Below are 13,322 nucleotides of genomic sequence, written 5' to 3'. Positions count from 1 at the left end.
GCAAAGTTTCAGTAGTTTTTCAATAAATAGATCGTATGCTCGTGACGGATCTGTTTCGTGATATACTTCATCCCAAATAGTAGACGGCATCAAATTACAAAATCGGGTAAAATGTTTATCATTATAACTTCTCTGCATGCGAACAAGCCCACTAATGTTATTTCTCTCTGAAAAAAAGTGAAAAGACGGGCAGATGGTCACTGATACCGGATGAAAAAACACCCGATGTAGTTCTATTTGCCGGAATACTTGTAAAGCACAGATAAATTAATGTTTCGGAGTCTTTTGATTTGCCCGTGGGTAAATCAGTGGTATTCTCACAACCATTAAAAAACAATATTTTAATTAATGTGATCTTCGAAGAAGTATCTTCTATAAAGTTGATGTTAAAATCACCACTTAATATAATGCGCCACTTATTCAGGCTTGCGAGCTTGAGGAAGGAGTCAATCCACCGAAAAAAATTATCCGAATCACTTCGAGGTGGGTGATACAGCGCCATCGTGATAATGTTATGAAAAAGTATGCATACTGCTTCAAAGTCACTGTGGACAATGGAATAATCTGGTGCGTTATCAGAAGATAAGAGGATCCGAACATATAGAGACACACCACCACCACGACTTCCGTCTCTGAAAACTGAAACCGGTTTGTAATCTGCAAGCTGAATAAGATCTGAATTTGAATTAAATCATGTTTGTGTAAAAGCAATAAAGTCGAAATTAATAAGTTTGTGTAATTCTGTTCTACGTCTTCGGCTTTGTTTTTAGGCTCTGGGAATTTAGATGATAAAAAGACAAAGGGTTTCGCGAATTGTAGACATTACTCATCAACATTTCGTTGAGTGACTCAGAAGTGAAGTATGTCATTTTTGGGCAAGTTCACTGCGCAGCTTCAAAGCTTGATGCATTTAAATTATTTTACCGACGTCTTCCTCGCAAGCGGTCCTGATAACCCGTGCGCCTGGCTGTTTCCAATCAAACACCTTCCCTTCCCTCGACTACACAAACTCATGCTTCATTTGTTTAGCTTTCCTTTTAGCGAGCCACATTAGTTTCTTGTTGAGAGGGGTCAGGGGATCAAAAAACCTGACATCATTGTGACATTCTTTATGCTTCGAGAACCAGTCTGCTTAAGTAGATCGTTTGGAAAAACGGAGTAGAACTACAGAGACCCTGTCTGCTTCGCAAGGAAGACGATGCAGCCCTTGAACGTCGCTTCTCAAGTGAAGGGCAATTCAAGTTTCCCCGCAAGATCGTTAACTTTGTCTACCAGCTTTTCACCGTCAGTCACAGGAAGTCCATGATTTTCAAATTTTGACGTCTACTCTACTGATCTAGGTCATTCACTTCTTTGTACAGTTTTAAGGCCGAAGCCTTTCATGCCTCATCATTGTAAGCAGGAGTTGTCGACCGAAATGCAACGCTTTTCAATTGGTCGAAATTGTCGCGACGTCCCAGTGCGCGAATTTCAAACGGATTATACTTTGGCTAGTAACCATGCAAGGGATCGTATAATGATGCTCCAAGTAAGTGGGACTGAGTTTAGTTAATTGCTTGATCACCAAATTAGCCTAATTAACCCTTCTAGTCAGGCCAGATAAATAAACAAAACCGAGTAGGAAATTGGTTGAGCTCGGGAACCGAACCCCGGTCTCCAGAGTGCGAGACGAGCATGCTAACCACTCCGCCATGCCAGCTCGAAGGTTTGGAATGAACCAAGGCGCGTCTATTGAATACGGTGTCTTCGTTCACTCGCATCTTCTTCTCTTCCCTCACGGCGAGGTTCAGGTGTCCACCGAGATATGCGAAACAGATACATTTCCTTTCCTCAAAGACCAATTTACCGACGAGCAAGGCGTAGAACCGAACGGGCGATGGCGTTCTATGGACTCCCTGGCAGCGTTGCAAGACGCTGTCGCGTTTCACTCTTAGAGGCGAAGCCTAAAATCTTAACAACGCTTCAGTGACACAAGCAGCAACACCGCGCTTAAGGCTTTCGCCTCACCGCACTTTAGGTCAACAAAGTGCCCCTCTGAACTTTTTGAATTTCAAGCCTGTCATGGTTTTCCTCAATGTTGTCAACTCTCTTGCGAAGAAACTCGATTTACCTTTCATGACTCTCCGATGTTCCTAGTAGTTTCTCGTAGCTCTCAGACATGTGTTGGAGGGACGTTTCAATGTTCGGCACAGTTTCTTTCATGGTTGTCAAGTCCTCTACTTTTGCTGTAAGTTATGCCAGTGCTTTACTGATATCACTAAGCTGTTTGCTTAAAGCAACAGCAGTCTGATTATTCTGAGATCCGCCACTATCGTTGCTGCGAGACGCTGGTGTACGGCATGTCAATCAGTTCAGAGCTTTTCTTGTTTTAGCGTCTCTGCTCTTAAAAAGCCATTCTCCAACTCCAGCACACTTTCCAATATGATATTTCTGGCAACAATCGGCACACGTCGTACAGTACCCTCCTTCTTCAGTAGCCTCATAGCAAGCAGAGCAGAGATCGTCAATTTCCGAGGGGCATTTCACACACAAAGCTGGGTACTAGTGCAGGGGCAGCAGCGGCCACGGCAGGTGGGCAAAAAGTGGAATCAAGCACAGAAAAACTAACCTGCGAAGTCAAAAACAGTTGCCTGAGCACTTCGCGGCTGTAAGGTAAGCTAGACAGTATCAGCATATAGCTGGTTTTTGTATATCAGTTGCATTAGCCTGAAATTGTTCACTTTGTAACATGCAGGATATTATGTTATGGATGTTATTATGAATATTATGTTACTTGACCTTTATGCTTCTGAAAGATCCGATGTACGTGCTTCTGAAGAACCAGCATTCTCTCATAATTACCTTTGGTGGTCGCTCCTCATGCTAGCACACCATACAGGAATTTCGAATTGAATCAAATCTGGTATATTGATCACTTCAGCCGAAGAGGTGGGATATGGGCCACTTTAGTTAAACATGCAAAAGAACGCGCCAGTTCCGAAATTCCAAAATGAGGCGATCGACATGATAAGTCCACGACATATGTTCGTGAAACCATATTCCAAGAAGCTTTTGCATGTGCTTCTCTACATGCAATATATTGTTGTCACTATCTGGTAGGGACATTTCTACCAGATAGTCATTAGCTTCATTTCTTATTTCTTGGATGGTTCCGCCTTTAAAAAATAATACTTGTGTCATCGGCCAATAATGTGATTTCAGGTGTGTGTTTTAGCTTAGTGATATCGTTAATGTACATTAAAAATAGAAGTGGTCCCAATATTGAACCTTTTGCGACACCTGCTTTTCTAAACAGTTTCTCGGAACTTTGTTCAAGGTAACACACTGCTGCCTCACTTGAGAAGAAACTGAAAAATATACAAGGTAATGTCTCTATTTCCATATCTGTTCAATTTCCCATGCATGATGTTGTGATTTATTGAATGAAGGGCTTTCCGCAAATCGAGGAAGATACCTAAGGTAACAGCCTCCTCTTAAGGTTGTTAATGAGTTTTAACTTTTACGAGGGCTTCTTCTGTCATTTTTTTTAGAACATTATTGAGATGGAGAAAATATATTGTATTTGTTAAGGTATGTTGTAAGGCGCTTATGAATGAACTTTTCGTATTTTTATGAAAATGTGGACAGGACAAAAATTGGTGAATAATTTGAGATATCATTTGTAGGACCACGTTTACGGACACCCATGGGCGCCCACCCTTGCCCCTAAATGCATCTCTGGTCTATGTTGTGTATATAGCGTTGTATGTACCGTCATTGAGTCTGGCTGCCTGGTCTCCACCATGTGCTCTTGATGCATGAAAAGCTACTTTTAAGGAAATCCGTTCACCCTTACGGGGATGGCCAAGTAGTCCACGGCGTCAGGCGAAGAAGCTCCAGCGTTCGGGCCGGAATATGTTTGATCAAGCTCAAGGCAGTTTTGTACCCTTTTGTATGACTACTTTCCGGGCCCATTGCAGAGCGAGGGCAGGCCGATAGTTTCTTAAGACGCACGAAGTGAACACGGGAGGGGAGCCTCAGGGTGGCTGCCAATGTTTCGTCCAGAGGGCGAGTGCTCTTGTCGGAACGTTGGCAAGCACTGTGAGGCCTACAACTCCCTAGTTCACTTCATGCTTGTACTTTTAGGTTGGAAGCTCGTGCCAGTTTTGGCGCATGGTTCGGGCTCTCTTTGGGCTTGCCGTAAGGGTTCGAATATGATTGCCGATAATAGTGGCTAGAAGCATTTCATGCTTACTACGATAGATTGGCGCTAATGCTCAAAAACAAAGTTCTGTGGTCGACACCAGATCCAATGGGTCATAGCCGTATGCCATGGTTACTTAAAGTAAATCTTTGCACTAACGGTGGCTACGTCATGTTTGCGTCTGATCAAGAGGCAAGTTAGATCCAGTATATGCGTCACTATGCCATCACTGCCTGACTGCCTTCACACGGATGGGTAATCAACGTTCGCTATAAGGCCAGAGCTTGAGGGATTTCACGGCTCATTGCAGTGAAGTGCTTCAGCACCGACCACAGCATGAACACTATTTCAGTTCTCCTGCTGGCATTCGCTAGCCCCACGGCGGAGGTGGTTGAGAGCGGGATAGCTAACGCGGGCATAAAACAAATTCCATAACACGCTCGTGCACATTCAGCTGGCGTCCAACATGCCCAGCCGCTATTCAGCGCCAGGTTAGCGAGAAACGGGCGGAATCAAAGCACTTTTTGTTGTAACACATACGGTGTCTGCACAGGGTGCAAGCTTTAAATTGCAAATAGAATGCGTGCCCGGCTCCAGCCGTGTTTCAGCCCTCACTGTTTCTGCTTCGAGTGGAGTCCCACCCAGGCACACCCCGGCCGTAAAGCAGCAAGAGGCACGTGACCGCGTCTGCGCCTCGACTACGTGCTGTTGTCAAGAGCTTCAGCCGCTTCATATGTATGCGTAACGCCTGGGAAAAATCACAGCTGCAGTGCAAGCATCGATTGTTCCTCGTTCCCAAGCGGCAGGTAGATGTCAAGCCGTCAAAACACTTGCCGCGTTGGTTTCTCGGGTCAAGCGTACCTTCTGCCTTACTGCTGTCAGCTGTCAGAGCCAGGAAAGTATTTGCCGAGAGTGGAGGGTTGGCGCCTACACGGCTGGCAGAGCTGCGCGCATTCCTGATGCGACTGTTCGAGCTTAGAAGAACCAACTATGCGCTCTACCTCGTAGAAACCCTGTGAAAATATGTTCCAAAGCAGACAGAAGCTGCTGCAAGGCGTCTTTTCTTCACGATTGGCATACCTTACGCGATGACCGTATAATCTTGCACACTCATCAGAAAGGAAGTACACGTAGGGAGGGAAAAAACTTTTTGATGACGCATTACGACAGCAGTTACTTTGCTTAGGTGAACAAAGACATGTCCCGAGAGAAAGACTCTCCTCTGCATTCATAGCTAGGCTAAGCGCTAAGCGGCAAATACTGCGGGAAGTAATCACAGCGACGAAAGCGCTGATGGGATTGTTCTCTTCGCCGCACTGTTTCAGTTGTTGATGTGCCTGCATACCAAACATGAACTTTAGAACGTATGCGTAGTTGGGCTTTTCTTTACTTTTTCTTAGTTATTTAAAAGAGGGAAGTAAAAGAGACCAGGGTAGTGCCGTATTTGTGTTTGTTGTTTTTTTCAACGACCTTTCATGTAAAACCAGCTCAAGGGATCCAATAACATCACTACTGTGGTCTGATTTTTTTTTTTTGCCCGTACCCTCTCCTTCCTGTATTCCTTGCTTACCTGTGCAATTGCTAGCCAAGATAATAATGAAACTTAGGGCACGGCGAATCTTCCAGCGCGAAAAACATGAACGAGAAAGGGGACAAAACGGGCGCTGACTGGCAACTAAAGTTTATTGAAACAAATAAGGAATATAAAAAAGCATGCAACACCACAATGCACACAATTACATGATTGTTCTGCATGCCTCTCGGTAATTCTGTGGTTTGTGATGTTACTTGGCTTTGCTACATATTCCCTGTTCATTTCAATCAACTTAAGTTTCGAGTAAGCCCTTGCTTGTTTAGTCTCCTTTCTCGCCCTTGTCGTTCGTGCTGGGAGATTCACCATGACACCATACCACTTTGCCCAAGTTTCTATCCTTCTGCAACTGAGGGCTTTTCTCATGTCATTTCAGTTTGTTCACTGCAGCGGCCTGCTGTAGTACTGTATTTATTTTGTTTTATTAGCGTTTAAAGTCCCGATTGACTCCGGCTATGAGGGACACCATAGTGAAGGGCTCCGGAAAACTCGACCACCTGGGGTTCTTTGCCCAAGTTTCTATCTTTCTGCAACTGAGGGCTTTACTCATGTGATATCAGTTTGTTCACTGCAGCAGCCTGCTGTTCTACTGTTTTTATTTTGTTTTATTATGGTTTAACGTCCGGATTGACTCCGGCTATGAGGGGCACCATAGTGAAGGGCCCCGGAAAATTCGACCACCTGGGGTTCTTTAACATGCACTGACATCGCACAGTACACGGGCCTCTAGAATTTCACCTCCATCTAAATTCGGCCATCGCGCCCGGGATCGAACCCGCGTTTTTCGGGTCAGCTTCCGAGTGGCGTAACCACTCAGCCACCGCGGCGGCCCTGCTGTAGTACTGAAGATTGTGGCATCATAATAAAAATACCTTTTTCAACTACCAGCTATACTCACTCTGTGTGAATTTTCTTTTTTTCTGATGCTGAGGCATTTCAATCACACGCACCAAATTTCAATAAAAAGATAACTTTTCAGATCTTTCGCAAAAATATGCCCTATTCGAAATTTGTAACAAAGAACTGTTAGCGCACATAAAAAGTTCGAGAGGAATAATTTCTCCTGGTATCATTTTTTTCGCTGGTGAGAAAATGGGTAGATAAATTATGGCGGCACCTTTTCTCCAAACACCCGCTAAGCAGGGCTGCTTTAAGCGACGGTTTGTTATCAAGCTTCTGATGAAGAATGTGATAACTAAACCAGACATGTCCGAGTTTCGAGTATGTGCCGCTACAGTTGAAAGCATGGCCCCGCTCAGCTCGAAACAGCGAAAGGCAGCCCAAGGTATGCCTAATAAAACTGCTCTTTGTGCAGCACTAAAACAGCTGTCTGGGCTTGTTGGTCAGTGATCATGGCTAAACAATGCAGCGCGGCAAAAACGGGGACAAACGAAGAAGTGGACAGGACTGGCGCTGTGCTGTCTGTTCCGCACAGTGGCCGGTACGCAGCGGTGCGCGATGTGACCCAAAAGTCTGGTGAAGTGAGTCTCCAGAACAGCTCCGGTGTGGGCAGCGACAATTTCCGTCGGCTTCTTGAGTTCTATCTTGAATCCACAGTTGTTCGGCGCAGCGGTCAGTACTTCTTACAAAAGAATGGCATTTGTGTCGGGCCTTCAATAGCGCCAGTCCTTTGTGACATCTAGCTGGCCGCCGTCGATCAGCGCACTAGCCAGGAACTCCCGAGAGCTGTAGTCCATTCGGTCTTCCGGTATGTGCACGATTTTATGATTGTCCTCAAAAGTTGCCCACCTGGCTCTGTAGACCGTGTTACTTCTGAGATTGTCACCCTTTTCAAATCCCATTCTTAGTATCTCTACGTGCAAACCTCCGAGAGGCAAGGCTGTACAATTTTTGGCCCAACTGTGTAGCTTTGAACAAACTTAGCTCTGTTGGACATATAACCCTCGGTCTAAGAAGGGTCTTCTCCCGCATGACAGCGCTCACTCGAAATTGATTAAGCGAGGCATTGTTTCATCCGCCATCCAGTCAACGCTCACGAAAAGCTCTCCCCATAAGATGCAGGGCAGCGTTGAGAAACAAGTCCAAATTCTTTACCGTGCTCACCAGCACTGGTGCGTAGCGTTTCAGAGACTCTTCTCTTGAAATTAAAAGTGCAAAGCAGACACGCAAGCAAGCTAGAGCAGGCAAAACCGCCTCCCCTGGCCGTAATCACGTATCTACGCAAGCTGTCCCGTAACTTAAAGAAGGGCGCTAAAAGAAACAATGTTATTCTCGTCTTTTCAGCCCTGTGCAAGCTATCACAAGTTTGTACCCTGCTGGCAAAGCAAAAGAAAAAGGTTTGCCCATTAAGGGATGTCGATCCATTCCCGCAATCGGCTACATGCGTCATCTACGAGAGACCTTTGAAGTGCTGGAGCGTGTATATAGGGCAAACCGGCAGGTGCCTCAACGAGAGACTGCTTGAGCACAGCCGAAAGGTACGCAACAAAAGCGGCGGGCACCTTGACGACCATTGCAAGATTTGCATAGGGTGCGAAATATTCTACATGCGCATGGTACTCAGAGCATATGCGAGGACCGCAATAAAAAGGGTCGTTATTGAGGCACGGTTGATCGCCAAAGCAGCTGGCAAGTGCGTCAGCACCCCTTCAGTTTTACTTTCAGACAAGGAGCGGAGTTTTCTAGCTCCATTATAATTACGTATCTGTTTTGCATGACATTTGCTATAAGTCTTGTTCTTTAGAAGTTGTCAACCTTTTCTTTGACTCTGCATGGCTTTTGAACATTTAACACAGCTTTCGTGTAGCGTTTTGTTTTGTTATGAGTTGCGCTTCTTTGACTCTGCTTTTCTTCGCCTTTCGATGCAGTTTTCTGATGACCTTGTTGTTGTTTTTGTTTTGGTTTTGTGTTCTTTGTTTCTGTCATTTGCCTCGTGCTGCGTGGGCGAAAAAAAACAGCGCGAGTCTTGTCCACTTGAGTTGAGTTCTTGAGTTGAGTTGCTGTATGCTACAGGTGCTACAGAGTCAAACGCATTAAGCAAAAGCAGTCAGAACCCAAGAAACAAAAAAAAACGGAAAAGTAAAAAACAGTAACAAAATTAACAACCCGCCTAAACAGACAACAGACGGACGCTACAAATGCAGGGCTGAAAAGATGCACAGTACATAACGTCACTAAAAACTGTCAAGAAAGGACACCTCATTTCTACAGCGGGATACTGAAGAGTCGCTAACACAAGTGCTTCCCTTCTTATTGATCATAAAAGCCTCAAAGATTTCACGTGCCAACTGATCGCGACTCCTGCCCAGAATCCTTATTCCGTTAAGCACTGGCTCACACTTGCAATCTTTACAATGTAGGGGCAAATTCAACCCGCCTCCATTTTCTAACAATTTTTCATGTTCCCGTGTCCTGTCGTTAATGCAGCGACCCGTCTGGCCTATATAGACACCCCCCCCCCGCACATCAGTGGGATTTCGTACACCACTCCGACGGCACAGGAAACGGAATGCTTGCCGTGACTCTTTTCGCACATGGCTTTCTTCTTTTGGCTGATCCGCGAGCATAACCCGCTAAGCTTTTTTGGCGCAGAGAAAACGACAGGAACTTCGTACCGGCCAGCAACCTTCTTCAAGCTGTGCGCCACACAGTGTATATAAGGGACCACTTGTGGTCGCCTTGATCCCGGCTTAGCATGGGATTTTTTCTTCTTGCCTTTCATTCTTTGAAGGAGAGTCTCCGCTACGCTGCAAACAACAGAACACGGGAAGCCAGCCATTTTAAGCCTTTCGGTCTGATTGTTGAAGCTAGCCTCATCCATGTGAGCACAGGACTTAAGCAATGCGGAGTCTAGGCAAAGTGTAGCGATCGCCCTTTTGACTGTCTTAAAGGGCGCCGATCCGTACGGAAGCAGTTCCTTTTTTGCTCGTGGGGAATACATCTAACACACTCGTCCTTCTAAAAACTTGATATTAATATCTAAAAACTGCAAGCTGTTTGAAAGCACAAACTGATGGGCGAGTTGGTTATTCATTGTTTGATTTGAAGCAGCGCAAGGCCGACAGCCAAAGAAGAGAGCAGAGAAAGAAACGGACAACACAGCGCTGAACTAACAACTGACATTTATTTGGCACGCTGCACATATAAATACATTCAGGCACCAAAATAGAAAACAAAAAGAAGAACCAAGATAGAAAACATCACCAAGAAGTCGTCTATGTATCTAAAAATTCGCTGGACTGCGCCACTGTCAAGGGAAGAAGCTAAAGCATGGTCAATAGTTGATAAATATATATTACACAATGCAAGGGCGACACAGGAACCGATGCAGATGCCTCTTCTCTGCAAGTACATTTCTGTTTCAAAGGAAACAAACGTAGATCTTAGGTAAAATTCAAGTAGTGATAAAAAACTGTCAACACTTAGTCCAACTGAGTTCTGAAATTCAATTTTTAGAAATGCCAATTTTTAGATACGTAGACGACTTTTCTTCTTGGTGATACTAAAAAGTACTAACTCTGCATTGACGCTCCCCAGCACAGTGGAAAGAATCTTATCCGTTTTCAGACAACAGGGAAAAGGGCTGGCTTTTATTCATGAACTTCCAGACAGCAACAGCTTGCAGTTTTTAGATATTAATATCAAGTTTTTAGAAGGACGAGTGTGTTGGATGTTTAAGAGCGTACGTTGTTGGGCTAGTCGGTCAATCATGGTGAATACAAAGGGGGTTACTGCGCACAAAAAGACAAGGACAAGAAGATAACACAACAAGCGCAGACTCGCGAGTAACTTTATTTGAAAACAGGATACTCTTTTTATAGTTGCAAACTGTGACATCACACACATGTGGAAACCAAAAACCTGTCTTCATTGTGATACAGTTTGACAGAAGGGTCACTTACGCAATCTTTATCCTAATGTTTGATGCAAAACGCCTCCGCCAACTCACGCGCCACCTGGTCACGGCTCCTCCTCAAAACTTTTGTATCTGTCAGCAAAGGCAGGCAAGGGGTATTGCGCGTAGCATCCGGGCATGCGCCACAATGCAGGGGTCAATTCGACCCTGTCCCTGATTTCATGGAAAGCTGGTGCTCCCTTAAGCGCTCATTCTGACATCGGCCTGTCTGACCGATGTATACCCTGCCACAGGTGAGGGGAATCTGGTAAACGACACCCGTCTGGCACCTGACAAAACGAGTGGCATGACGCTTCTCGCAGTCCGCTTTCCTCACTGCGCTTGTTGTGTTATCTTCTTGTCCTTGTCTTTTTGTGCGCAGTACCCCCTTGTATTCACCCTGTTGGATGTATTCCCCACAAGCAAAAAAGGAACTGCTTCCGTACGGATCGGCGCACTCCAAGACAGTCAAAAGGGCGATCGCTTCCCTTTGCCTCGAGTCCGCATTGCTTAAGTCCTGTGCTCACATGGCTGAGGCTAGCTTCAACAATGAAATCGAAAGGCTTCAGATGGCTGGCTTCCCGTGTTCTGTTGTTTGCAGCGTAGCGGAGACCTTCCTTCGAAAAATGAAAGGCAAGACGAAAAAATCCCATGCTAAGCCGGGATCAAGGCGACCACAAGTGGTCCCTTATATACACCGAGTGGCGCACAGCTTGAAGAAGGTTGCTGGCCGGTACGACGTCCCTGTCGTTTTCTCTGCGCCAAAAAATCTTAGCGGGTTATGCTCGCGGATCAGCCAAAAGAACAAAGCCATGTGCGAAAAGAGGCACGGCAAGCATTTTGTTTTCTGTGCCGTCGGAGTGGTGTACGAAATCCCACTGACGTGCGGGGCGGTCTATATAGGCCAGACGGGTAGCTGCATTAACGACAGGAGACGGGAACATTAAAAATCGTTAGAAAACGGAGGCGGGTCGAATTTTCCCCTACATTGTAAAGATTGCAAGTGTGAGCCATTGCTTAACGGAATAAGGATTCTGGGCAGGAGTCGCGATCAGGTGGCACGTGAAATCTTTGAGGATTTTATGATCAATAAGGGAAGCACTTGTGTTAGCGACTCTTCAGTATCCCTCTGTAGAAATGAAGTGTCCTTTCTTGACAGTTTTTTGTGACGTCATGTACTGTGCATGTTTTCAGCCCTGCATTTCTAGCGGCCGTCTGTTGTTTGTTTAGGCAGGTTGTTAATTTTGTTACTGTTTTTTACTTTTCCGTTTTGTTGTTTTTTGGGTTCTGACTGCTTTTGCTTAATGCGTTTGACTCTGCCTTTGCTACGATTGTAATTTCGCTTTGCCTGCTTTTGCTTCTCATGTTTGACTCTGCTTTTGCTACGATTGTTTGACACTGCTTTTGCTACGGGATGGCGTACTCTAAGTTCTGTTATCAGAACCTGTTAGTTTTTTCTGCAGAGGTTAAAGATTTCTTGTCTGTTATCCCGATGTTGCTGCTTTTTTTCCACGTGTTGGTTTCGGAGCGATAATGCGACGAGTGTCATGCCTGAGCTGTATGTTTAAATATGCCACCTTTCCATGCAATAAACAGTTGGTATTGTGCTCATGTGGTGTCCCCTCTCTTGTTAGTGTCCTTGTTGCGCCGCCGTTCATTTCATCATGCACCAACTCGCCCCTCAGGCCATTCTTCTGGAGTCACAGTAGAACATAGTCCATTGCATTGCCACCATTCATTCAGAGAATAACATAGTCTACTCCAGAAGACACCATCTACGCACACATTAAATCACAGTAGACCGTAGGCCGTCCCTGCTGTCCCCATTTAGAGTCAAGATCAGTCTCCTGCAGGAAAGTTAAAACAAGGCGCGAAGCCTCCCTTCTGCATGTCTGGTTTCCACTCGGGTACACGGCACTTCTCGGTAGATATTAGATCCATGAGATTGAACACCATCCATATAACATCGAAAGGAGATTCGATGCGAAGGTGGCAGTCATCGACTCCAAATAAAGCGCCAGCTGTAGGAAGCTCTTCAGGTTGCCAGGCGATATCGCTGGAACATGGGAACGCAGGGCTTCAAACAAAACATGAAAAAGGTGAGACACACCTTGATTTTCGAGCTCCTCATTTTGCGCAACGCGCTCAGAACTTGGACAAAAGATGCCGACGGGGGCAAACTCTTGGCTGCAGTAGCTGGTTTTCTTGTCACTTGTGCATATGAGAGTCCCCCCTGCCGTCGAGTCTGGCTGTGGTCTGGTAGCTCAGGAACATAGACACTTGTTGCTAGAGGTCCAACAGCCTACTCGTACGCAATGAACCTTGGCGTCTCGCTAGACTCAGGTCTCTTAGGGACATTATTGGGTGACGCAACATCCTCAGACTCCACCACTGGGAACTCGTATACTCCTTGCACAGGCTTCTCAGTCGGTGTGGTTTTGGGACCTGCAAACAAGGATATTCGACGGTGCAGAGCTCTCACACGGAAGGGGCAGCCTCTGAAACTCGCTGGATGATCACCACGGCAATTGGCACAAGCAAAATCAGCCTTGCAGGCTTTAAAGTCGCGGTCGCCACCGCACGGCTTGCAGCGTCGATCCTTTACGCAAACTTTGGCCAACCACTCTTAATCGGTATGGCTGATAGTCCTGCATGTTCCATCTGCGGGCATGACGAGACCATAACCCAAATTC

This window comes from Amblyomma mixtum, chromosome 1 (assembly GCF_055824585.1).
Source record: "Amblyomma mixtum isolate Tamu chromosome 1, ASM5582458v1, whole genome shotgun sequence".
NCBI classification, from domain to species: Eukaryota; Metazoa; Arthropoda; class Arachnida; order Ixodida; family Ixodidae; genus Amblyomma; species Amblyomma mixtum.
Note: the sequence above shows the minus strand (reverse complement) of the source record.